This window comes from Simochromis diagramma, unplaced genomic scaffold (assembly GCF_900408965.1).
Source record: "Simochromis diagramma unplaced genomic scaffold, fSimDia1.1 OVJJ01000685.1, whole genome shotgun sequence".
Taxonomy (NCBI): Eukaryota; Metazoa; Chordata; class Actinopteri; order Cichliformes; family Cichlidae; genus Simochromis; species Simochromis diagramma.
Window position 1 is genome coordinate 1446243 of NW_024387477.1, and position 26616 is coordinate 1472858.

Genomic DNA, 26616 nt, shown 5'->3' on the forward strand with positions numbered 1-26616 from the left:
GCGAACAACTGTGTGGCTGCCCGGTTTCCTGAATACTAATGGAGATATTTGAGTCACCCACATGGTGATTGGCTTTCTGTCAAATAGTAACTAAGTAACAAAACACAGGAAACAAAGAAGATGTGATTTGTTGAATTTGCAGTAGTTCGGTGTAGACATTTGATATTTATTGTTTATTTCTAAGCAGACATGAAGTAATCCAAAGGTAGATTAACACCATTTGAAAAGGCAAATCAGCTTTCAGGCCCCTCTTCTGTGGAACCAGGTCCCAGTTTGGATTCTGGAGGCAGACACTATCTCTACTTCTAAGATTAGGCTTCAAACTTTTCTTTTTGATAAAGCTTATAGTCTGTTTGTGGATACATCATTCTCATATTTATCATTAGTTATTAATATCCAGCTCTCTTCCACAATTTGTCTGTGGAAGTTTCTCTGTTTCCTGTCAAAAAAAGGACGTTTCTTCTTCCCACTGTTGCCAAGTGTTTGCTCATGGGGGAGTCGTCTGATAGTTGGGGTTTCCCTTTATTATTGTAGGGTTTTTTGGTTAATATGCTTAATTATTTTATTTTAAAATATGTAATTTTTTAAAACCATTGTTGGTTTTAATCAAGTTTAAACCAAACCAATCCACTGGATTTAGCTACATTCTGGACTGTGTTTCTGGAATGCAGTAGCTAGCGAGCTGATTGGAGACCGTATTAGCCAATCAAAATTTTTGCATCCAAGTCTGTGATTGGTTGGTTTTGTGGCACAGTTATAACGACGTACAGAAAGAGTTGAGCGTGCACGGAGCAGAGATGTTGAGAGCGCGAGTGACACACTGAGAGCAGGTCTGCAGATGTCTGTGAGCGCACAGAGCAGAGATCTGAGTGAGAGGGGCTGTTGTTGTGTGTGTATTTGGATATTAGCAAACACTGAAATAGACTTCCTGAATGCAGCAATGAATTTTATTTGCTCAAATTAAACTTTTCTTAGCTCAAAATAACTTTCTCCTCAAAATGCAACATTTGCACTTGCAAATATTTTTATGTGCGCTCAGAATAGAGGCACTAAAATAACGCCATAGTTTCTAGGAACAATGCTGTGAAGCATGTTCTCTTCTTTTTTAGAAAAAAAAACAACAGGAGGGCAAACTAGCGTTAGGTGGCATATCTTCTATCGAGGGAAACCACTTGGAAAGGCTGTGTCATCCTGAAGTCATCTGTCCCTGCACAACCTTTTGAGATACTCACTGTACTTGCCCTTTCTCCCTCTCGGTCACAGTACCCTGCCTATCTCTTCTCTCTATCATTCTGTCCCACTCTCTATTATCTTGCTCCTATTCTACACCCTCTGTCCATCTCTCTCCTGCTATCTGTTCTCAATTTCACCCTCCCTCTCCACTTTTTTTCCCCATCCTCTTCTATATCGCTTGTTCTGTCACCCGCCACTTCTCTGCTATGTGCTCCTGTGTCTTTATATCTACAGGGAGATGGTTAAATGCTCAAAAATAGGGTGTTTTGATGCTGACTGTGTTATTCAAAACAGACTGATATCTACCATTTAATGTCCCTCCACCTCTGAAATTTGGTGTGAGCTTAAGATGCCACCTCTGCCGCTCTGTCTCCTGAAACACCACTCGTGTTTCATTGTGTGGGTGGAAGGTCGACCGTCTATTACGTGTAATCGAGCAACCTGATATGAAGCTGTTTTCTCTGTTTAGGTCTACAGCGGACTGTCTGTACATTTCAGTGAGTAAAATTCAAAGATGTAATAACCCTGTGAGATGGCCGCAGTAGTAAATATTTTTAAAAGTGGCATTTGAAAGTTCACCCAGCGGTTGGTGACTGTGAGAAGCTTTGCAGAGTGTTTTGATCTGAATGACTTTCTCATATTTTTTATCCTTTAATGCAGAGCAGATCTTTTGGAATCATAAATTAAAGGCCAATTCGCTTTTTATTTTACACTTTAAACAAACATGCTCCTCTATTTAGTTTGGAGTCTTCTCTCACCCCCGTTCTCTGCGACCTGCTGGAGCGGGGGGGCTAGGAGGAGTTGGCCGTCCGACTGCGGTCTGGAGTGTGGGGCCTCCCTGCTGCTACGGAGTCGGGGCGGTCTGCCTCTCCCCACCGCAGGGAAAAGGGTAACACCACCTGGGTCTGGGTGCAGTTCCCCCCTCCAGGGGCAAGGGTACCTAGACCCGGTTCGTAGAGTACGCTTGGGGAGTGTGATTGTGTGTACAGCGTCTCTGTCTCCACGTTGGTTGAGTGTGGAGTAAGTGCATATGAGAGCATGAGGGTGGGAATGGATGTTTGTGTCTGTGTGTGCCTGTATGTCTGTGTCTATATGTCAGGTTGGGTATCAGGCGCCACCTCTCTGGGGACATCTCAGGCCCTCCAAGGTTTGGAGGCCTATCTCCACCCACCACCACTTCCCCTGCCAGTGGCGGACTCCCTCAGGTGTCGGTGCGTTGGTGGTTCTTTGTGTCTGGGGGTGGGCGTCCGGGTACACACCGGCTCACTCCTTGGCGGCCGCTTATCGGGGCCTGGAGCCTGGGGCTCGCTCGGGCCACTTCGGACGTGGGGTGCCCCCGGCCTCTCGGCCTGGGGCTCGGTCACTCAGGCACAGCTGGCTGCCGGCGGAGCTCACGGGCGCGTCACTGCAACCAGGGGGGGTTGCTTCTGCTCCGCGGCTGCTGAGTGAGCCCTCATCTGGGACTCTCCTCAGCTCTTACTGGGACAGTGGCGCGGCTGCCCCTCTGTTGGTCTTCCTTGGTCTCTTGTGTTCTGGGGGCCTCTGGATGTCTGGAGTTTTGATCTCCTCCATACCTGCTTCATACCCTGGAGGACGGGGCTGTGGCCCCCCCACACCCTCTAGCAGATCGTTACATGGAGAAACCTTTGGAATGCAAGCATGCTGATCCACACAGGTATGCACACAGGTGTACACACAGGTATTCACAGACGCGGACTACAGCTTTCTTGGCTGCTGCCTCAAAGCACATTGTGCGCTGTCTATCTTGCGTGCTGCACAATATCGTTTATTATTTAGTATCTACTGATATCTACTGCTAGCTAGTTTATTGTGATGGTGCTGTTTTTTTTTTTATTATGTTGCTCTTTGTTGTTTGCTTTCTCTTCTGTTTTTTTTCTCCATACAGGTGACCCAGGTGTTTTGTTTGTTTGTTTGTTTTTTTTCTTTCTTCCCCCCCTTCTCACCGTCTCTTCTCCCCTTTGGTTTTCTCTCTCTCCCTCTCTTTCTTTCATTCTTTCTCCCTGTCCTATCCCCCAGTCATGTCTGTCCCGTTTGTAGCAACTGAAAATAAAATAAATTCATAATTATAATAAAGGTCAATCAAATGGACCAATATGGCAAGGCCATGATGATCCACTTGGTAAAATAAATCCGCTTGGCATCTTTCTTGGCCTTAAGACAACAATTCTGATGGCTAAAGATCCAAACGGGACAAAAAAAAAAAAAACATGCTCCTCTATGCATGCTAGCAATCTGTCCAGTGTCCATAATCAACAGCTGTATAAACTAATGTCATAATACCCTTTAAAATCAGGAGTGTTGAACATGAGGCCCGATGCCTACAATCAGCCCCACAAAGACTCCAATCTGGCCCATCTGGGTTTTTTTACGGCTGAAGATCTCTGCTGAAGATGGCTGTTCTTACCGTACCAAAGTAATTAAGTTACATTTTAACAATTCAATGACAGAAAGTTCCTGTTTTTTGGACAGTGGCATGCCAGTACTTTTTCTTGGATCTTACACATTTATTTCTTACTACTTAAGCCCAAAGAGTCATGCCACCAGTGGCGGCTCCTGAAAAAAATCTCAGGGGGGGCAATTTTTATGATATCGACTAAAATGACCCATTTAATGAGTACATCAAACAACACAATTTTAATTTGTTGCTAGGTGATTAACTCATACAGTGATACCTCATGCCCACTAGATGGCAACACACAACAGAAAGCTTTCCTCTAGCTACATAAGTTACAGGTAGAAAGCGAAAGAAATTAGCATCCAGTAGCCTTTAAGCAAAAATGAATGTGTCCACTTACTCATTACTTAGGCTACATCAATCCAATGTTGTGTGGTGTAATCAAGCAACAATATAAAGCCGGCTGCATCATATAAATCAATATGCAACAGCCTGTCAGCCACGACTTGCGCTGGAACCAACTCCGACAAAAAGTCCTGTTGTATGCTTTTGACTTCTCCTTCGTTGCCTGGGTTAGTTGAATTTCGGGCTTGTCAGGTCCCAACTCTTTAACTTGCAGTTTTTCTGCCATTGTCCTTCTGGCAAAAGGGTAGGTTAGAAGCGATCTAACCGAATTTGGGGGAGGCTGTGCCTCAACCGTTAACAATACCGCTGCCATCGTCTCTCTCTGACCTTATAGCTCACTTAGGCTACTGACTGAGGTAAAATTCTAGAACAGCAAATCTTCGCGCGTTTTCTGCAGGGGCGCAATTTTAAGCGCCCCCAAACCATTTAATTCAGCGACGCTGATAGGTCAATATTTATTATTTTCCCCTGGCAACCATTTAATGATAGGCTATTTCGCTGCATATCAAGGGCGCTTTGACGAGCGCCCCAGAAGAAGAAAAACACCGTTTGTTGGTTGAACTTTAATGAGTCAGCTGGTGAAAATGTTAAAATACGCCTGGCTGTATATGGGCACACACATAGTAAAACTATCATTGATGAATTTTTTAAAAATATATATTTTTACTCCTCCACATTTGGGGGGGCGGAGCCCGAGCGCCCCCTATGGGCCAGCCGCCACTGTCATGCCACAGATTTCTTTCATTTAGTACAGCAGCATTTGTTTATCATGTACAAAAACTGAGACATACTGAAAACAGAGACCTCTTTTACTTCTCTTAAAATATCTCTGAAAAGGATTATATGTGTAGTTAAACTTCTTTACACTGACAGAAAGGGGGGTTCCACCAGCCCAGCCCACTGAAGATTAAAGTGGGATGTGTGTGGTTTGACATTTCAGCTAAAGGTCCATCAGTAGTGGACTCATGTATTAAAGATGCCATTTGGAGTCACAGCGTGTTTACGCGGACTATTAAAAAGAAAAAAATGTCTGACTATTGAGTCAGTTTCCTAAGTGAATACAGAAGTCCACGCAGGATGTTTCACTTCTGATCTTGTGCCTTTTCTAAACATCTACAGTGACAGTATTTACTCCTCATTAGATACTGTAGGCAGCTCATCTCTTACACATGTACTAAACTGTGTATATAAAGAAGATGTAGCGTGAACATCAACTCCATGTGCATCAGGTACAGGTGGTCAGGTACACAGTCACTGTGATTATGCACATCAAAGTAGACTTGAAGTGTGAAAAACACACTGTGAGCCTTAACAAGTGATAGACAGAAAAGGTGCTTCAAAGGGCATCTCCAACACTTTCTGTGTAGATTTATTTATTTATTAACCTTTATTTAACCAGGAAGATCCCATTGAGATTAAAAACCTCTTTTTCAAGGGAGACCTGGCCAAGATAGGCAGCAGCAAGTGTCTCACAGTTACAGAAATGCAGCTTCTCGATGCAGCTTGTGCTTTCTTCTAGTTCCTAGTATGTGGTGCTATATCTGGCTAAGCATTATATTAAATGGGTCGTATTTTGCTAATTTCCTGCTTCATAACATTGCTACTGTAAAAGATTACAAGGTGGCAAAGGTAGTACAAGAAAAACAGTGGCGGTGTCTGGAAGATATCACATCAAAGGTCACTCTCTCCTGCATGTATGACCATCATAATTTAACTTGTTACCGTGAACACGCCCTGATCACTTCTTAATGTTCACAGTCATTAGCACTGTTAGTGTGGCTAATCAGTTAGCTGTATCCCAGATGTTCTGTGGATCCAGGGGTCATTCTGGCTCCAAGCTGCTTTAGTCTGTCTGTTTCCTCTTAAACAGCTCCAAAACTGGCCCACTTCAAGTGTGTTAAATAGATTTTAAAGAGGCAGGTGTGTGTGTGCTTCTCTGGGTTCAGAAATAATAGAGAGAGAAAAACCAGTCTGTGTGTTTGTGTCTATGTGTGTATACATTAAAAATGTATGTAGCAAAATGTAGGTGGATCAATATTAACTAAAAGGTCAGTGATTGGCCATCTGCTCTTCAGTACTTTTGGGGCACAGCCAGCTGCTCGGTGTCTCTCCAGAAAGCAATGGGCCAGATGAGTTGTTGTTTGACCTGACAGTTACTTAATAGTAGGAAATTACTTGGAAACCCACCAACGCCTCAGTTCAACAAGCAGTTGGTGAAGCAGCAAAACTCTTCTGACAGTAAAAAGGAAATTTCTGCCACTGCAAATCACCACAAAGGTATTCCAGTGAGTGTTTGACAGATGGTAGCATGCAGGAGATGGCCAAGTTCCACTCAAAGGCATCCACTCAAATGAGCACAAAACTTTCCCAAAATGAGATTATGTCACAGCATTGCTTTAGTTTAGTTTAAAAAGAATCGTGTGCAAGCTGTGATCATCTTCTACAGCAACCTCTGTAGCTCAGACACATGTGTTTTCTCACGTGGACTCTTCAGAAAGTGGTAAAAATCTCTCAGACACGGTCAAAGTTGGGGTGTATTCAGCAGACTTCTTGAAACAGACAATGAATCTCAGTTTTTGAAAATGCTTACTTATAAATTGCTGGCACATTTGCATCACATTATGAAGTGCAAATCACTAAACAGCTTTAAAAAAATGTGTACAAACAATTTGTGTTGCCACATAAACAAGCTCAGGCTCAGATCCTCTACATTCACATGCAGAGGCCCAATAAAGCAGAGTCAGTGATTTTCTCTGACACGAGGATGCCTTTGAACCCTTTTGTATTTAAAGTATGATGTCTGTCAGTAATTGTACTGTACATAGGTTTCCTATAATGGGTACTACAGCAACATATAGCTGGGCAGTGAGGTAAAAGGGCTTTTATTGTTCATAACCAGCAAATATATTTGATACCTCTGTGCTGTTGCTATCCAAAGCTAATGCCATTTAGATGTTGAAAAAACATTCTTGTGTGAATGAGACATGGGATCTAAAGCTCTTTGAAGCAGAAAGTAGAAGTGTGCAATACAAGAACCAGTCCATTTACAACACAAAGCAGCATAGGGTGCTGCTGCTAATATGTTGCTAAAACCCAAAGTATTTGGCATCTTTGGACCAAATAGTGATCTGACCCATTGATAACGCCTGTAAGGGGGCTGCAGGTGTGATGGAGGAAACACACTTGGAGGCAGGAGCTCTCTTCACCAGACGTGCAGTTCATTTCCAAAATACCAATAACCAGGCAGCTCAGGTTGGTGGAATGAACAACAAAAGAAGAAACTTGTGCAAACTCCCCAAAATGGTTAAAAAAACAAAACAAAAGGAAACAAAGGAAACTTATAATCAAACCCCCCCAAAGAGGATTGGAATTTGCTGTTTCCTGTTTGGAGTCTGGACTTCCAAAATGGTGGCAACATGGAAAAGCGCAACTTTCAAACATTCTGGTAATACTGATAATTTCACTTTAAAACAATTACCCAGGAGACCCACACATTCAAAACCATTTATTGCATAGTATGAAAATGATGACTTAGGACAATTACCAGAAATATATATTTTATTTAAGCTAAAACTAACCAGTGAAGTATTGGTCCACAGCAACAATAGCCTCACATTCACAACTAAGATAATAAATATATAATAAAACAATAGAAATGACCATTCTAGTGTGCTGCGGGTCAGATAAACTCTTAGTCCTCCAGAGGGCACGGCTTACCCTGTAACAATGCCATAATAATATATTATGATTTCTTGTTCACTGTCCGGTGCTTTTTGAGTGATGCCTGTCTGTTATTGTAAAGATCCTATCCCAGCCTTCATTCTGAAGTCTGAATAACGACTTAAATGACAAGCTGGAACCAACAGCTGACCTATAACATGCATAGATGGAATGTATTGTATTCATGCAAACAGAGGAACTATCCTACCTACTTAAATAATGTGAGAGCAAGCTGTAGTTTGACTCAACCACATGACAATTAGACAAATTTTACAAAAGGTTAAGTTAGTTACTGCCCACCATAGAACCATTTCTGCATGTTCTAATGTTCTCCAACATGTGTTATGGTCAGGAGCCGGACTGGGCCAGGGAAAACAACAGACAGTGTTCTCACACGCCTAAATGCCTCAAACACAAAAACAAAGAGAGAACTGTGTGTACAAAGCCACACAAAACACGTAAAAAACCCAACACATGCACACTCAGACAATCCTGCTCCCTAGCAAAGCAGAAGTGACGCCTCCGCCTGTGCATGCCAGGAACATGCAGAGAGTGCGCAGGAGAGTGAGAGAGGAGGATTGGGAGAGAGACACTGTGTCTGTACAGGATGTGACATGCCTGCCAGTGCATGCCAAGATCATATGGTGCCAATCCCAAGCGCAAAAGCACATAAAGAGAAATGGGATTCAAGCAGCAGCGAGTCCAAGTGAGTGGGATACTGGAGCAAGATATAGAGCATTTATTCACATTAAACGTGCATGTGTTTCCACTGCGACACACCAAGTGATGCTCTCACAGGTGTAAGAGAGCGCTATTGCACACAGAACGTGCAGACAAATCCTCTTACAGGGAGTACAGAATTATTAGGCAAGTTGTATTTTTGAGGAATAATTTTATTATTGAACAACAACCATGTTGTCAATGAACCCAAAAAACTCATTAATATCAAAGCTGAATGTTTTTGGAAGTAGTTTTTAGTTTGTTTTTAGTTTTAGCTATTTTAGGGGGATATCTGTGTGTGCAGGTGACTATTACTGTGCATAATTATTAGGCAACTTAACAAAAAACAAATATATACCCATTTCAATTATTTATTTTTACCAGTGAAACCAATATAACATCTCCACATTCACAAATATACATTTCTGACATTCAAAAACAAAACAAAAACAAATCAGCGACCAATATAGCCACCTTTCTTTGCAAGGACACTCAAAAGCCTGCCATCCATGGATTCTGTCAGTGTTTTGATCTGTTCACCATCAACATTGCATGCAGCAGCAACCACAGCCTCCCAGACACTGTTCAGAGAGGTGTACTGTTTTCCCTCCTTGTAAATCTCACATTTGATGATGGACCACAGGTTCTCAATGGGGTTCAGATCAGGTGAACAAGGTAGGCCATGTCATTAGTTTTTCTTCTTTTATACCCTTTCTTGCCAGCCACGCTGTGGAGTACTTGGACGCGTGTGATGGAGCATTGTCCTGCATGAAAATCATGTTTTTCTTGAAGGATGCAGACTTCTTCCTGTACCACTGCTTGAAGAAGGTGTCTTCCAGAAACTGGCAGTAGGACTGGGAGTTGAGCTTGACTCCATCCTCAACCCGAAAAGGCCCCACAAGCTCATCTTTGATGATACCAGCCCAAACCAGTACTCCACCTCCACCTTGCTGGCGTCTGAGTCGGACTGGAGCTCTCTGCCCTTTACCAATCCAGCCACGGGCCCATCCATCTGGCCCATCAAGACTCACTCTCATTTCATCAGTCCATAAAACCTTAGAAAAATCAGTCTTGAGATACTTCTTGGCCCAGTCTTGACGTTTCAGCTTGTGTGTCTTGTTCAGTGGTGGTCGTCTTTCAGCCTTTCTTACCTTGGCCATGTCTCTGAGTATTGCACACCTTGTGCTTTTGGGCACTCCAGTGATGTTGCAGCTCTGAAATATGGCCAAACTGGTGGCAAGTGGCATCTTGGCAGCTGCACGCTTGACTTTTCTCAGTTCATGGGCAGTTATTTTGCTCCTTGGTTTTTCCACACGCTTCTTGCGACCCTGTTGACTATCTTGAATGAAACGCTTGATTGTTCGATGATCACACTTCAGAAGCTTTGCAATTTTGAGACTGCTGCATCCCTCTGCAAGATATCTCACTATTTTTGACTTTTCTGAGCCTGTCAAGTCCTTCTTTTGACCCATTTTGCCAAAGGAAAGGAAGTTGCCTAATAATTATGCACACCTGATATAGGGTGTTGATGTCATTAGACCACACCCCTTCTCATTACAGAGATGCACATAACCTAATATGCTTAATTGGTAGTAGGCTTTCGAGCCTATACAGCTTGGAGTAAGACAACATGCATGAAGAGGATGATGTGGACAAAATACTCATTTGCCTAATAATTCTGCACTCCCTGTAATGACGGAACTACACATTTATTTGACAAAAGTCATTATCAGAGAAGATGAAACAGAGAAGCAAAGGGAGGAGATTTCAGGGAGATTCTCACGTTCATGTAATCCACGACAACTTTTCAATCTTTAACTGTTAAAAAGAAATGAGTGTATACATGGAAAGCGGGCTTCCACGGATTGTGTTTTTGTTCGCATGTGCTTGTTCACGCAGGCGATCGTGTCATTGTTCATGCATCCTCAAAAGAAGTGCTAACTGAAGCGTAAAGAAACTGGAATATGAGTAATAACTGTAGCATAAACACTGAGGAATTTTAGGAGCTCCCAGGCTTAAATGTCACTATCTGTGAGTCAAAGCTTTACTTAACTGCTTATTAGGTGTAGTAGAAACTATAAGGTGGCTTTGTAGTGAGTCAAAATTACCTCAAGCAATAACCCGAGCAGACAAAAGCACTCCAGCATCATTCCCTGTGGGCCAGTCATACGTGTTTAATCAGAAATCAAACACAGGCCGAGGCTGAATTAGAAAGGCTCTACAGCAGTAATATATTTTGCTTTCAGAAGAACAAGGGTTTTTGTTTCTCGAACAGGTAATGCTGAATTTCCATTTAGCAAAGCAACACTGTGTATTCCAACTGAAGATAGCTGTCATCAAGTAAATTGCTCGAGTTCCTGCAGCTTAACAGCAGTTTTTCATTCCATTTCATGGAAAATGCTTTTGTAGGAAGCTTTATGAGTCCAGGTATCTCCAGATTTGTCATAAATGTGTCACTATATTCAAAACACTGCAGGTATTAGCATCTCAGCATCTCAAAACCCATTTCAGAGACATACATTTACTGAAAAATTGCCTTCATGATGTCTCACTATTGCTTCTTCACGATATAGCTGTTCAGATGAAAGTCCTAATGCAGGTAAAGTGAAGGGAACATTTTGTTTCTTTCCAGCAGCTCATGGTGGACTAATATATCGTATTGCTACCTGCAGAACAGGAGTGAACATCGGTCAAAGTATTTCAAAAATACACCTGCATAGACACGGGAAATATAATCATCAGAAATAGGAAAAGAATAAAAATGTAAAAAAACTAAATGCACTGATTTAATCTCAACTTGACTAAACACATTTTCACAATTAGATTTAATGGGGCAGTTGCATCAAGTTACTCCGAAGAAAGAGATCCTAAAATGATGACTTAAAAAAGAGTTATTAGGAAAATCAGCTGAAAACAAGAAGCCCTCAGTTACATTCAGATATACCGTGAGGCCTTGGGTCTAAGGGAACCAAGAGCCTTACAGTGTGGTTAGATTTATGACGACTAGAATAAATCCAGCTGAATTATTTGTTACCCATCAACACAGATATGAGACTTAACACTGAAATGCAAATAAGAATGGCGATGGTGGCAGGATGTAAACGGTGTGGAAGTGAGCGCTTACTGACTGGCTAACAATGCTAGACGATCAGTCTCAGCTTTTCCAGCAGTGCCCACTACTCTGGAAAAGTGAAAGCCGAATGGCTTTTATCTACTATGCTGCCCACTGCTAGAAGGATACTACTACTACTACTATTATTACTATTACTACTAAAACAACTGGTACTTCTACAACTAGTACTGCTAGAGGAGAAAATGAGCTTGCTTCTTTCTGCTAACCTCATGCTGGAGTAGACTTTTCAGTCCTCACCTGGTTGTGATTCTGGAGGGTTTCTACAGTCAGACATGACGTGTCAATCAGGCATAACATCATGACCACTGAGAGGAGACGTAGGTAACACTGATTATTTCTTCATCGTGCCACCTGTTAATAGGTGGGATACTTTTAGGAGAACTTGAACATTTTGTCCTCAAAACTGATGTTTGAAACAGGAAAAATGTACAAGGGTAAGGATCTGAGTGAGTTTGACAAAAGCCAAATTGTGATGGCTGGATGACTGGGTCAGAGCATCTCCAACACTGCAGCTCTCGTGGGCTATTCCCAGTCTGCAGTGGTCACACTGCTCTGATAGAAAGATGTCAGAATACGTAGTGCATCACAGACCAACACAGAGCTGTTGAGCTAATCAGAGTAGCTTCACCTGTTGTTTCCAAAGGAGACACAAAGAATATCTTGAGGGCCAAAGACTGTTGCAATATTCAGACTTTTACACCAAAAATCTAACTGATGAAACAGTTGTGATAAATCCACCTGCGCGGATTCATCTAAGCAAAACTGACAGCAGTGCAGTGGTATTTAAAGAAAAGTGACCCAAGGTGGCTCAAGGACTTTTTAGATAGAATCTAAATATGTATAGTAATGTTGAAATGAGTTAAATTTTCACGAAAGAGCAAGAAGGAAGCGACAAAGAAAACAGCAGCAAGTCAGAGTAGGAAAAGTCTATTGACTCAGAAAAGAGGCGGGACAATAGGGGACAAAATCAGCCTGAGAACAATGGTGTAAGCTTCACTTTCTGTATGTTTGATCTTCTTTGTTTAATCAGTACAGAAACAGATGATGATGATAGCAATTTCTTGGCAAACAGTTGGCAACAGTGTATTATTACGGGCTTGTTGTCATAGTAATAACACAAAGATCTTCACAAAAATGGTGCCAACCAACTGCATCTTACAACCCTACACTCCAGACAGTGAGCCTATTTTAGACAAGCTGTTGTTCACTGAGAAATAGTTGTCACATGACGCTAGTTAGAAGAAGTTTGAAATAAATAAATAAATAGATGAATAAATAAGATGGAGCTTTAAGTTGTTTGGAAAGATGGCTGGTTTCTGTAACCTCTCTGGGTCCATACTCATTGTACAGGTGAACAGTAAGAGGACAGGATGCTCTGTAATCAACAAACTCACGTATTCTACAACAATTTTAGTGTCTAGTGTGTGATAATCTCTCAGTTATGTACCAGAATGATTACCTGGAACCATATGCAAATATTTCCTTTATACAAGTAAAGCCAAATGGAAGTGACTTTGGTGGGCATCAGAGAGATCGTCTGCATGCCGATACTTAAACGACAGAGAAAGAGGAACATTTTTAGTGTTTGTGGGATATTGACTGAAATTTGCTCCGTCAGCTGCTGACTACAGTGGGAACGCACACAGATGGATGTTCACACACCTTCCTACGCATGCACACACACAGCTACACACACAACCCGCACACAGACAAAAAACACACAGTGTTCAGCGTAGAGCTAATCAGCTGTCTAATCGTCTGTCAGTTCTCATATTCATCATCAGGTTCCGGACATATGGCTCTGCTTTGATCAGGAGACTGTGTGTATTTTTGTATGCGTGTGTGTAGATTCTGATACTAGACTCCATGGAGGGAAATAATCAAGAGGTAAAACATAAATAAATAAATAAATAAATAAATAAATAAATAAATTGATCTGTCTGGTTAAATATGCCCAGTGGCAAGATTAAGTGTTTTCTGATCTGTGTGCCAGATTAGCAGGAAGATTTTTTTTAAACAGACCATTTCTAGTTATTTATTCTTTAAATAATGCAGTTAGTGTGTACGTATCTATGATGCTCATTTTCAGTTCCATTTTTTAAGCTCTGCTAAAGTAGATTTGCATAATTAACAGTTCAAAATATTTGCTCCTTTACATTATACTGGTCTTGGTGCACACTATCAGTTTATTATAAGCGTCCACCGTAATTCAAAATATATGCAAAATATATGCAGAAAAGCCCCATAAGAGTTTTTTAAGACAGAGAAAACATCTAAATCAATTTGGGCTAAAAATATATCCATGGGACCTTTGCAAAGTTTTAAAAAACACCATTAAATCATATGTGGAATAAGAAAATAACAAAAAACTTCTCTTGCTGAGTGTTTTATAAACTTTAACTTCTATAGTAACATTATTTGGCTTTTCTTTTTTGCCAATAGAATTATAAGGCAAATTAAACCTGGCTGAAACTGCTTTTTCCAAAAATCTATAGTATAAAGATAGAGCAATGACAAACAACATAGTAAGCCTAGGTAAACTCTACAGTTAAACCACTGTTGGTAAGAATGCTCAGCGATCCCACACTGCCACATAAAAGATCATCATCAACACAAACAGAGGAGGAGCTTCAAATAGTTGACGATCACTGACACAAAGACGCTCAGGTTAATATCCTACACTGTAGGATAGGATTGTGTAGGACCTACACAATCTAATTGCCCTATAAGGTGGCGTACATGGAAGCAGTCCAGGATATGTCAAATATAACACAGCGTTAGGATGTTAGTCAAACGTAATAGGAAGAATTTCAGTTTTGCATTACGACAAATCTATCGTGGTTACCTTAAAGGAAGTTCCTCATTCACAATACTGATAATCAATACTCAAACACATCTTGTCTGCATAAACTGGGATTTCATTTTGTGTATTTAAACATTTTTACAGATTCTTGCTTTCCATCTATGAATCCAGACCCTAACCATGGATGAGCAGCTGGTGAATCTTAAGAGGTAAGGCTGGTAAAAACTGAGTCTTGGTGAACTTGCTTTAACAGGGAAGCTCAAAGGAACCAGAGCCACTGCCCCTGTAGAGGTGATTTAGACACCCCATGAGGATGAACACCAGCTGCCTTCCTCTGGAGGTTCTCCTGGTACGTCTACCTGGTAGGAGATTCTTGAGCAGACCTACCACACTGGGGAGATTATATATCTAATCCACACCTTGGGAGCTGGAAGATGTTACTGTGGAGAGGGACATCTGGACTTCCTTGCTTAGCCTGCTGTCTGCACAGCATGACAACATGATTAGACAATGATCATGAATCTGCTGCACCGTTCAAATCTGTTGTGACAGTCATGGTCTGTGACCGAGTTAGGGGAACGTTCTGCCATCAGTGCTGATGGGTGGATCAGTTTAACAGTGAATTTGTCAGAACGTTTCTGTTTGACTGTAGCATTTGTTTTAAATGATGCCCACGATATTATATTGTATTTATAGATGCAAACAAAGACGCGCATACACAGCTTTTATGCTTCTAAGCCCCACACCAGCCTGCAAAAAACAGTCAGTGTCGTGAACATATGAACTCATATGTTATACTTTTCATACTGAATCCATCTGTGTGACAAATCTTACAGATCTCAAAGTGCGCATGTGTGTCTGTGTGTGTGTGGGGTGGAGGGTGGGGGGATCACTGTTCAAGGGAGCAATTAAAGTCTTTCAAAATGTGTATCTTTCTTGTCATGTTCCTTCCTCTTCCCCCTAAAACCCCCAATCCCCTTCATTTTTAACAGTTTCTTTGAATACTAATTGGACAGCCATCTTTAGAAATCTAATTACAATGTTTTCAAAATATAGACAGCAAGTGTGCATATTTAGTATTTGTAGTCCTACAGTCTTTGAGCAGCCTCAAAAACTGTAGATTGAGATTTTTGAAGTATCAGGATACTTTATGATTAACAAATGCCAACAAAAAGATTGTTTTGACTTACTAGAGCTAACTTTCCAAAAGAATAATGTGGACTGAGACATTCTGAGACATTCAACAACTGGACACCATTTTTTTAATATTTAACATTTTGAGCTGCGTTTACTGGGTTAGGCTTCAGGTGTCTGTTCTGTATGCTGCACGTACACTGCTACTATTCGTTCTCTGTCCTGTAGAGCGTGGAAAACATAATGAAAGAGCAAGTATCACTTTTTTACTGACTTATTTTAACAACCTTATTAGAATTATTTATTAGTTTGCAGTATTCTTTATGCACTTTTATTTGCTTAAATTATAGTTATGTATGAACGGTGATTAAGGAGAACAGCAGTGAACTATGCAGTCTCTCTCTGGTGTTTTAATAAAAAGTGAATGGGTCATTATGTTTTTACATTCATGGCCAGCAGTACATGTCATTCTACTTTTCACTCGCTGGGCCCACGTCCTCATTTTAGGTCTGACAGTGTTTTAGTAGATAAAGGTGAAAGGCTTGGACGTGAATTGAGCTGCGGTTTGGGGAAGGCCTCAAAGGGGACTGGCAGCAGCTCCCAGGCCCGTCAGATCCCTGTGTACTAAATAGAAGTGAAGAAGTGAAAGAACTGAAAAGGGAGGGAGGGTGGGGCACATAAACAGGAACGAACAGCTTGTAGAACTGGGGGGACATATGTAGATGAAGGAGCGTGTTTGGAGTCGTGGTCCCGCTCCTGAAACTCTGATACTTTATCTCCAATTGTGGCTCGTTGTCTGCGATTCTCTGGTTATAAAGAGATGGACATGGTCAGCAACAATACTCAGGTGGGCTGTGCTGTTTACGCAATACTCAGTTGGTACTACTGGGCCCAAAATGTGCCAAGAAAATGCTCTTGCACCACCATCACCTTGAACTGTTGATATAAGAAAGGATGGCTCTGTTTGGTTGTTTAAACCAAATTCTCACCCTACCATATGAATGATGCAGCAGAAATCGAGACTCATTAGACTGGGCAACATTTTTCCAATATTTTACAATCTTACTTTGCAAAATGTATCCTCAGTTTCCTGTCATTAGCTGAGAGGCATACAGTTTGGTCTTCTGCTGCTGCAGCCCATTTGTTTCAAGGTTGAACGGTTGTTACAAGTAGTACAACTGTTTTTTGAGTTACTGTTGGCCTCCTATCTAACCTCTAACATCAATGAGGAATCTTTGCCCAGAGAACTGCTGCTCACTGGATATTTTCTCTTTTTCATGCCCTGCAATTGGTTGATAACATATTTCCATTAGCAAGAAACTGAAGAGGTGTACCTAATAAAATGTCTGTTGAGTATATGTTATATGTCCTTTTAAAAGACCAAAGTACCCTGTATAAGCAAAACAACTGGGGATCACAAACATTTCATGCTAATGAAACCATCACTGCTGCTTGGGTTCAATTAAATGTACACGAGCGTGGAGCCAGTCTTTAAAACTGTACCAGAAAGACAGTTAAGCTGAACTGAAACCACATTGTACGGTTAAACATTTTTAAGAAACACAACTAGTTCCAAGAATGCAAAACCTTTTCTCGTCTGTTTCCTCCGTTAACTTCACCATCTTGGTCTTGGTCTACCAATTTCTTGCCTGTGAGTTACAGTTTTCTTCTTCCTGAATACTAGTTCACACTCTGCCTGGTGGCTTTTATCCATACTTCTGAGCTCTCCCTTGGACATATTAACCAACAGCTGCTGATGATATGCAGATTCCTTCCCCCAGCTCTGAATAATTGGAGCCTTGAGAAAGAGAAAACATAGTGAAGTGCATCACTGCTGAAGGAGACAAAGGTTCCTGTGCTGTCTTTCCTCGAGTATGCTCTCCACACAAAATGGATAAAATAGCAGTGCTGACCAGGACTAATAATAGCATCACTTGAGCAGTTTAGTTTTGGGGAAAACTGGTTCTCCCTTAAGCCTGAGCTGTGGAAGTTTATGCTGATTCAGATGAACTGTGGTACACAAGTCAGGACCAAAACAAAAAGGAGGAGATGCTGTTTTAATATCAGAAACAAATGGTGCACAGTTGTGCCTCAAATCAAGACTCGGCTATCTCATACAGGAAACGCTCCTTCTTCTCTGAGTTTGCTTCAGTCGTTTTTACCTCTGGGCACAAAGCAAAGGGCATGGCCTGCCTTCTATCAGAACAGATGATAAAAATGAAAGCCAAACATCCCAACTCTGCAGTCTTGATTCATGGCAAGCGGAGGAATGAATTCCCCTCACTTCTACGGGAGAGAATTCAAAATACAGAGGAGCCTCATTTACTCAACCAATAAAGGTTCAGACCCTTCACTTGTTGCAGCCCTTCATGGCTTTTATTCAAGGCCCAGATGGTTGCAACATACTGATGCTGAAGACAGATCTACACTTCAGTTTGAAAGTAGGCCCTAGACACTGTCTGAGAGTGCAGTGACTGCATCATCACTACAGAGTGGGTGTCTCTTTGGTATTTGCCAAAGACTGTCTTTGGAGCCCAACTGCTAAGCACTCAAATCTTGGAGCCGATTTGTGTGTGAAGCCACAGGTCTGCTCACATTCCCTGAGAGACCAAGAGCTCAACTGTCGAGCCGATTGAGCCATAGCAATTTTCAAAGAAAGCCTTCACTGACAACTTTAAGTGGGATGAAAACATTTCCCACAGAGTCATTCTTCTAAGTGAACGTCTGTATTCATGACTTCCTTTGTCTCAAATGTGCCTCGAAGTCAATAGAGCCATTAAACACATATTGTACCAGGCAATATTTTACTCAATGTGTGTGTATTTTCTGTATTTTCCTCACACAAACATTAACAAAAAACAAAAAAAACATCAAACCATGAAACATAAACATTCCATTATTTGTAAGTTTATTGTGGTGTTTTTAGTCATTCGTTGAATTTTCACTAGGAATGGGAACTGATAGGAATTAAGCACCATCACTTATCCATTCGATTCCTCATCGATTCTCATTGGCTCCACTTTGAGACTCACCACCATCTCTAAGCAGAATATCAAATACATTACATTCATGCAAATTTATTACATGCTGCTGGTCAAATGTTTGTGTATGTTAGAGGTCTTTCTCCTCTTTGTTGTGATCATTTCTGGGATCATTACTCACAAAAAGTAATGTATTACACATACTACACACAACACGTTTCTTAAAAGTAACAAAGTAGGTTATTTAATTACACACAGGAGAAACACATTCGTTATATTACTCATAACATCACTTTCATGTTACTCTGTAAAATTATCTGAAATAAACTGTCTCATAATTACCAGTTAACAATATAAACCTGCAGACTACAGCCCCACACACCAGCACAAATCACATCCTAGCGATTTTTCTCTTAGTATTTAGATATGAACACAAAGCCGACAGCACAAATTAAAAATGAAAACCAGCACAAAAGGACTTTTTTGATTCTACTGCAGAAACATGAGCAGGTAGAAACACGCAGCCTGACTGCTTGTCAGTTTGTGACCTGTTGAATTTCAGCAGTGGCTCACTTTAACACGGTGCTGGTCTGGGGTCAGCATCCACTCAGCTTTATTCCATAATAAAGCTCAACATGCTAATGCAAATGTATGCTATCGCTAAGCTAGCCAAAAACCCAAAGTTGTGTTAACTGTATAACTGAGTTGTTTCTGTCCTGGAGCAGTCTCCACTTTACCATCGCGCTCTCATCCTTTAACACAATACAAATAAAAGTAATGTTCATATCCACACTGGATACTGCGCCACTATTTTCCTAATCCGACACACAAACTGAAATCAGCTGATCATAGTGAGAGTGCAAGAACCGATTAGCAGGATCAACAGGCAGGCAGGCTAATGATCCCAAAAACTGGACCACTCGATTCCCATCTCTAATTTTCACCCCATTTAAATTCTTGATTTTTGCTACCAGAAACATCTGCTGATGTTTGCACGGCACAGGATTGTCTCCAGTTTTCTAAATCATAATGGGTAGTGTCTTTTTGGGGCTGCAAGAAATCAGCTAAAACTAACCCATTCTTATAAATCTCAATAAACTAATAAGGAATCTCTGTATGTGTGTGAGTTCTCTGAGATTAGCTTTAATCTACTTCAAAAACAGTGTATTTGGGGGACTTGAGTAAGTGCAGTTCTTGACTTAAAAAAAAGTCTCATCCTCGGGGCTTTCTTCCTGTAGCTACGTGAATAATGGTTGGAGCCCGTTGCCTTCACTTACTGGGACAACTGTGCCTATAACACCAAGCAATGAATAAAAAGTGAATAGAAAAGAGAATTCACTGGAAAGCCCTTTTTTTTTTACGCTTCACAGGTAAAATATATTTTACAGATTATTAGCCAATCCAAAATTGAAAGTACTCTTTTCTACTTTAAATATTACTGAGAATGAAGTGTATTTAAAATCTTCAAAAGACTACAAAAGCATAATAAAATATCTAAAGTAGGGCTAAAGCAGTAATCAACCCAGCCTCATATATATTTTAACAGTTTTTAGAGAAAGTCCACACAGACTAAGACGTGTAGTGCATAAAAAAAAGAAGTGCATAAATGATTTTTTTATTCTGGTTTGAATTTTTCCTGGAGGGTAGAGCATGATTGTATCCCTAACTGTGGCCACATATGATGTCTCTTTACCCAATTTTAGGCATCCCTTGTTGACACGATCCTCGCATCGTACACCAAAGCTAAAACAGGCAGTCTCCTTTCCAGGGACAAGGTCCAGCATATTTTCCGCACTGGTAGGTGCCTTGCTGGCTGTCTGCTCCGCTCCATCTAGGAACCGCATGACACTAGGGTGAGGAAAAGGGCAGCTAGGATTGCCAGTGACCCTAAACATCTAGTTAACCATCTGTTCCAAAGCTTTGCATTCTGAGATGGTTCGCAGTACCCCGACTCACCTGTCCGTACCTCCAGCCTCTATGCACAAGCTATCAGTCAACATAATATGTTTTAGCAAGACTCAACTCTGTGCATGGAAGAATTGTCTCTCTTATGTCTATTAATATTTAAGCATTTTAAATTTGCATGATAATCACAATATTTACTGTCTGTATAACCCGGTGTGAGTGCATGCTATGGCACATTTTAGCCTCATAGTCTCCGATGGGGATAATTCACTCCGTGTATCTCTCTCTCTTCAGTGTAACTTATTCTGGACTTACCTTGAAATAATGCATTCTCATTACACTCGCTCCCAAAGCTACAACTGCACTGTTTGTAAGAGTTCCCAAATGTACATTTGTAAGAGTTTCTCATTGTATATGTTGTCCCATGTTTTCTTTTTGAATGTCTCTCCTCTCTGTTTCACGTGCATTCTGTTGCCACATCCTGTTCACATTGTTTCTGTATGTAATTGTACTCAACTTAAACAGGTGAGGCATAAGGATCCAGAGACTCCTCCCCTCTCACCTCTGTAATTTCTGCCTAAGATCATGGGCCAATTAGCCAGGCAGCATGTGGAGGTTTAACTGCAGTCACAGTTTCTCATTTAGCCATGAAACTTTCAGTCCCTGACCAGAGGAAAATGGTCATTGGTGACTGAAGCATGAACTTAATGATATAGTTTCTGTTTTAACTGATATTGTTTCTCAGAATTGAACTCGTGCTGTACTCTCTGGAAAAGCATTACAGATAAGAAAAACACTACCGCCCCCCCCGGATTTTAAAATAGAAGTGTAACAACAGTGTTTCCCCTCCTCAAATTAAAGCCTATAGACCCTGTTTAAAAAAGAAAAAAAAATCTAATTCCTGATAATTCTACTAAGCATCCTTCCTTCACCATTAAATGTTTTTTCCCCATTTCGCCCCCTCAGATATTTTCCCTTAGTGGCCAAAAGGGGGCAACAATGTGGCACTGTTCACCCTCCTGACGCAACAAAACCCCAGCAGCAACACTTGACTATCCTCGCTGTCTCCTTCGCACGCACTCCCTCTGTTACGAGCCTCCCTTATATATTTTTTCTTCTAAAACTTTCTCTTTTTACCCCTTTGTGTTTTTCCCTCTAAAAATAAAGATCTGTAGCGTTAAAATGCAGGTAAGATGATATGAACACGCCAACTCACAAACACCAAGAGGGAAAAATAAAACAAAAACTAACTAACTACATAAAAAGTCCAGTTTAATGTAAGAAAATCGCATCTGTGCACCTTCACCTCGTTTCTTTCTGTTCGCCACTCTGGCTGTGTTTGTGTGTTTGTGTGTCTGTGTAGTGCTGAAGGAACAGCGCCGTTCGCGTGGGGAGCGAGAGCAGCCCGGTGCAGTCTGTCCCAGTCATTTCTATCAATTTCTCATCTCAACAACACAAACCCTCCGTGTTACCCACGACAGTAAACCAGCTGACATGGGCACGGGTTTAAACATCAGCACACGCAAAAACACAGAAACAAGAAGAAGGATATTCCTTTAATTTCTTTTTTTCTTTTTTTTTCTTTTTTTTCTGCCCAAAGCTCTCTCTCTCTCTCTCTCTCTCTCTCTCTCTCTCTCTGGCTTCTCTGCGCTCTCTTGTGGACTCTCTTAAGGCACTTTGGATAAAAGCCTCCGCGAGAAATGGCAGATTTCATGTCTCTTATCTGCCTTTCTGTGGGCAGGTGGTAAAGTATCTGAGGGAAACGGATGAGCAGGGTAAGTATTTCTGGAAGAGAGGGGGGAAAAGAGGCGCTGTTTCAGCCACCGAATCAAAAGTGGTGTTCCTCCTTTGTGGTTTAATCAGAGGAGCAGACACTTTCCTCCTTCCAGTCTCCTCTTCTTCTGGTCCCTTCATCGTTCTGCCCATTCCCGTAGCTTAAAAAAGGGAGGAGATACTGCTCCCCCTGTTCCTCCTCCCCATCTCCTCATTCCTCTTCATCGGGTTGGTGGACGACCCAGAAGAAGCGGCTGAAGGCTTCGCGCTCTCCCCTCCTCTCCCTTTTCTCCCAGCGCTACGAGAAGGATTTCCAAAAGTCATTTCAAGTGGACTTTTTTTGTGATTTTGGCAGCAAAGCACATTCCGGGATTGTGTCCAGGAAAGAAAAAAGGTTGGTTTAACACTCTGACCTGTAAGGGACACATTCCTGGAGAGGAAGAAAAGTAAGAAAAAGGGGAGAGCAAAGAGGAGACAGCAGAGAGAAATGGAGAACACGCGCAAGCTATTATTTCCAAAAAGGTCTTTTGGGGAAAATTAGGGGAAAGCGGAAGCCTGTTCCTGAATTACTGCGCTGTAAGTAATCGACCGCTGATTGAGTATGGACTCATTGTTTTTATGAGCTGATAGACTGGCTGATTGACTTCTGGAGATTTTTAACGGACAAACTTTGAGCTGTTGGAGTGGATGTGAGGAGAAAGGTGAACGGTGCACTGCAGCTTGATTCTCATGCCTCTCCAGCAGCCCCTCTGGATCTACTTATTGATGAATCGATATACTGACGATATCAACCCACAAAGCTGGAACCTGCAGATTATTACTTGGTCATTAAGGACACATTTCCTGTCATTCCCTTCAGCTGTCTTGCAAGCAGTGAAACTTGGAATGAACCTTATATAAAGGAATTATACATGACTTTTAGAGAGATCATAAATCATAAAATATTAAGTACCTCAACATTTCTGTGGGCACACATTGACTGCTGCTGGCGCGTTAAATCCCCTGTAGAAATATTATAGGGACAGAGAAAAACCTCCACAAAGTGCAACAAGGACGAACATAAAGGCGTCATTTCTACTACAGCGCCACAGTATGAATATTGTAAGAATTTAATAGAGATTATTTGAGTGCCAGCGCTTCTCGGGATTCCAGTTTGGAGATTGGAAGTTATTTTTGGCTGCGCAAAGTAGAGCGACTCTTCCACACCATTGCCCGGACAGAGTCAGAGAAAAGACTGAACACAGAGGTCTGTACCTGCTTTTTCTTTGTCTTCCTACCCGTCCTGGAAGAAAGGAGCGGGATACACGGAGGGCGGAGGAAAGGAAAGGAAAGCTAGAGAGAAAGAGAGGGAGAGCGGGGGAGATGCCTAACTGCGGTTAATTGGTGGAGACTTTATCCTACCAACATCTCGGAGAAAGAAGGAGAGAAGAGGAAAAGGGATTTTATTCCTTTTTATAGCCAGAGAGGCTGTCTGTCTGAGGGTCTACATCTCATTTTTGGGGGGCAGAGGAGAGAAGAAAACAACCTTCTTCGGCTGTTTATTTACGCTTATATCGTCCCGTCACTTTGGAGAGGAGGAAAGAAAAGAGAGCCAGTGCTGGGATTATTTTTTAACATTTGTGTCTGGTCAAGATTCCGTTATCTGCTTGGATTCAGGATTAGTTCCTCTGAAACACCAGGTAAGAGGATGTCACGCTCCGATGTAACGCCTATGTGCGCGTGATGAGTGCGGGTGATGAGTTTACTTCTCGAGCTGAGTGTGTGTGTGTGCGCGCGCTGGCCGAGTGTACGAGATAGCGAGGGCACGAGTCACAGAGAGAGAAAGAGCGAGAGAGCAGGGAGTGCGCCTGATCCTCGCGTGTGTGTGTTTGTCAGAGGTGAGAGACTCAGGTGAAGAAGAGCATTTTTACGCGCGAGGAAAGGGGGAGAGAACACGGGTGTCGTTTATTTAGGACGTGCGTCCATTCGTTAGTTACAATCGTTTTGATTGGATACAAATTCAGGCTTTGACACTTTGATTGGACAGTTTTGGTTTTTAAACTCACTGCAAGGCCAACAGGCTGTCTGCTATTCATGCATCAGCGTACACGTGGGCGGATAAAATAACACGAGTGTGCTAAAAGCTGGACATCGCGGGTGAATCGCATTTCCTCCAGGGAAGCTCAGGGACTCTCAGCCAGAGTTGTAGTGCGATATAAAGAGTCGGCATCCACGCAGGAAATATTGTTCATTCTGAACTCACATCCGTGTCTCTGAGGTTGCAGAGGACTCAGCGGTCTCTTTGCGGTCGTTATTCTGCGTCGCTTGTCTCCTTCTTTCCTTCCCACCTCAGTCTTGTTGCACACGCGCTTGTCATTTGTGTCCCTTTCTTTGTATGTTTGCGTGACCTGGCAGTTTGTCTCGCTCTGGTCCCTTTGGGGTCATTTTTTTATGTCTTATGATCTTTAAGTTTTGCATCTTATTGTGTCTCTCTGGTTATTTCACTTCTTTAGCAGCTCCAGTACGTATTTCTGAAGTCCTAGTTTATTTACCTTCTGTTGCTTCTGCTCAGGTATACTCATCATATGCTCTTAACAAATACAGGCATTAAATGTCTCCTCGGCTGCATCTTTGGGTGAAAGAGTGTCGTTTAGGTTCCACTGTATAATTTTCCCATTTGTTCAAGTCTTCCCAAACACAGACGACCGTTTGTCTGAGTGCTTTACAACCAAGCAGGTGCTCTCTCACTCCCCATTCCCTCTCTCTCTCTCTCTGTGAGGATGAACAGAGAGAGACTGTGTGCGTGTGCGTGTGTAAGTGTATGTAAAAAAGATGTGTAGTGCCAGAAGGCAGTGGCAGAAAGTGTGAGTTTATAGTTTTAACACTTTGTGTGAGAGGAAAAAGGAAGAACCGATGTGTATTCAAATTGTGCATGTGAGTGCATTACAATGCACCAGCAGGACACACACACACACACACACACACACACACACACACACACACACACACACACGTGCGCGCACACACACGGGGTGGGATGTTGGGAGTTTAATTATATTGGGCGTTTAGCAATAAGGTGCGCATCAATCGTCAGAATGGACGGAGGCCGTGCACCCACCAGAAACTGCAGGTGTGTGCGCGCTGATTTATTGTGTGAAGCTGATGTCATATAGATCTGATCAGCAGGTAGATGAACCGGCGGCAGGACGACTCTGTCACACTGACCAGCATCAGCCATCTATTACTAAGATGGAGAAGGGGGTGGGAGTAATTTACAGCAGGGGCGCAGAGATGGGAGATTGAAGGTACTGGAAAAACATCGGGGCAACAGAAGAGCAGTGGTGAGAATGTTCAGATCCATTACAGCGATGTGTCAGAACAGTCCTGCAAGCGAAGCTGTCAAAGTAAAAGAACTCATTACGCAGTAAATGGCCCTCGTGATTATTAATGTTAGTAATGTTATTGAGACTTTTCTCTTGTGATATTTTAGATTATTTGAGCCGTGTAACCCTCAAACTGTTCCAGCTGCAACAACAACTACCCTGTCCCTGCACACTTTCACTCTGTTTGTGTGTTGGTGTGGAGCCTCTGACACATTAAGTGGTATTCCAAACCATCTTGCATTAAGTGGACGTAACTTGGCCTTAATAGATCCATCCAATGGTAGCAGAATAAATGCTGATTGGAGTATTATGTTTCCATCAGAGAAAGGTGAAAACATAATAAAAAGTCCCATATTTTCCATCTCACTCAACGCCTGACTGTGCTCAGTCTATTGGCCTGTCGTAGAAAATACCCTTAAAAAGTTGGAAGTGTGTAGACATGCCCGAAGCTGGAAGGTATTTATAAAGATTTTCATCACATGTAAATTTTCCGTCTGAATAAAACATTCCCACATTTGGCAACAGCTTCACAGCTGTAAAGCCGAACGACCGTGGGCTATATGGATTAGAAAGACTTGGGAGAATTTTCAAAAGCGTCATGTATCCTTATCCTCATCAGCAGGTCACAGCCCGATTAGAGAAACTTTCTGCTTTGTTTTATCTCACCATAACTGCAAACTTGAGATCCTGGAGAAAATATAAGTCAGAAATTGATTTATTTGAACCTGTTGAGTCCAATTAAACTGCAACTTTACCAAGTTTGACACCAAACAATGCTGGATACATTTGAAATATGTAAATGTTGAACCGCACACTTCTATGTACATGCGTAAAAATGATCAAGATACCTGAAAAGTGCGCTTTTCTGCGACGCTTCATTCAGTGCGTTTAGCTGCCCTCAGATTCTAGAGACAGCAGTGAGAGAAGACTTAGACACAGAAAAGAGAAAAAAAGGATGAAACTAAAGATCAGTAGCAAGAAGTACAACGCGCTCACAGCGGGCGGAACCACGGAAAGTTGGAAGAGGAGCA

General features: G+C 41.8%; 1 protein-coding gene across 4 annotated transcripts in view; it reads left to right on the plus strand.

Annotated features, from left to right (window-relative positions):
- Positions 1–21705: 21705 nt before the first annotated feature.
- il1rapl2 (interleukin 1 receptor accessory protein-like 2) overlaps positions 21706–26616 on the plus strand; it is a 472397-nt gene continuing 467486 nt past the window's right edge. Inside the window, exon 1 of one of the 4 annotated variants that reach the window (XM_040015740.1) lies at positions 21706–23902. The gene's annotated coding sequence lies outside the window, so the exon portion shown is untranslated. The remainder of the gene's footprint in view (positions 23903–26616) is intronic. The other 3 variants (XM_040015741.1, XM_040015742.1, XM_040015744.1) reach the window with 3 other exon arrangements.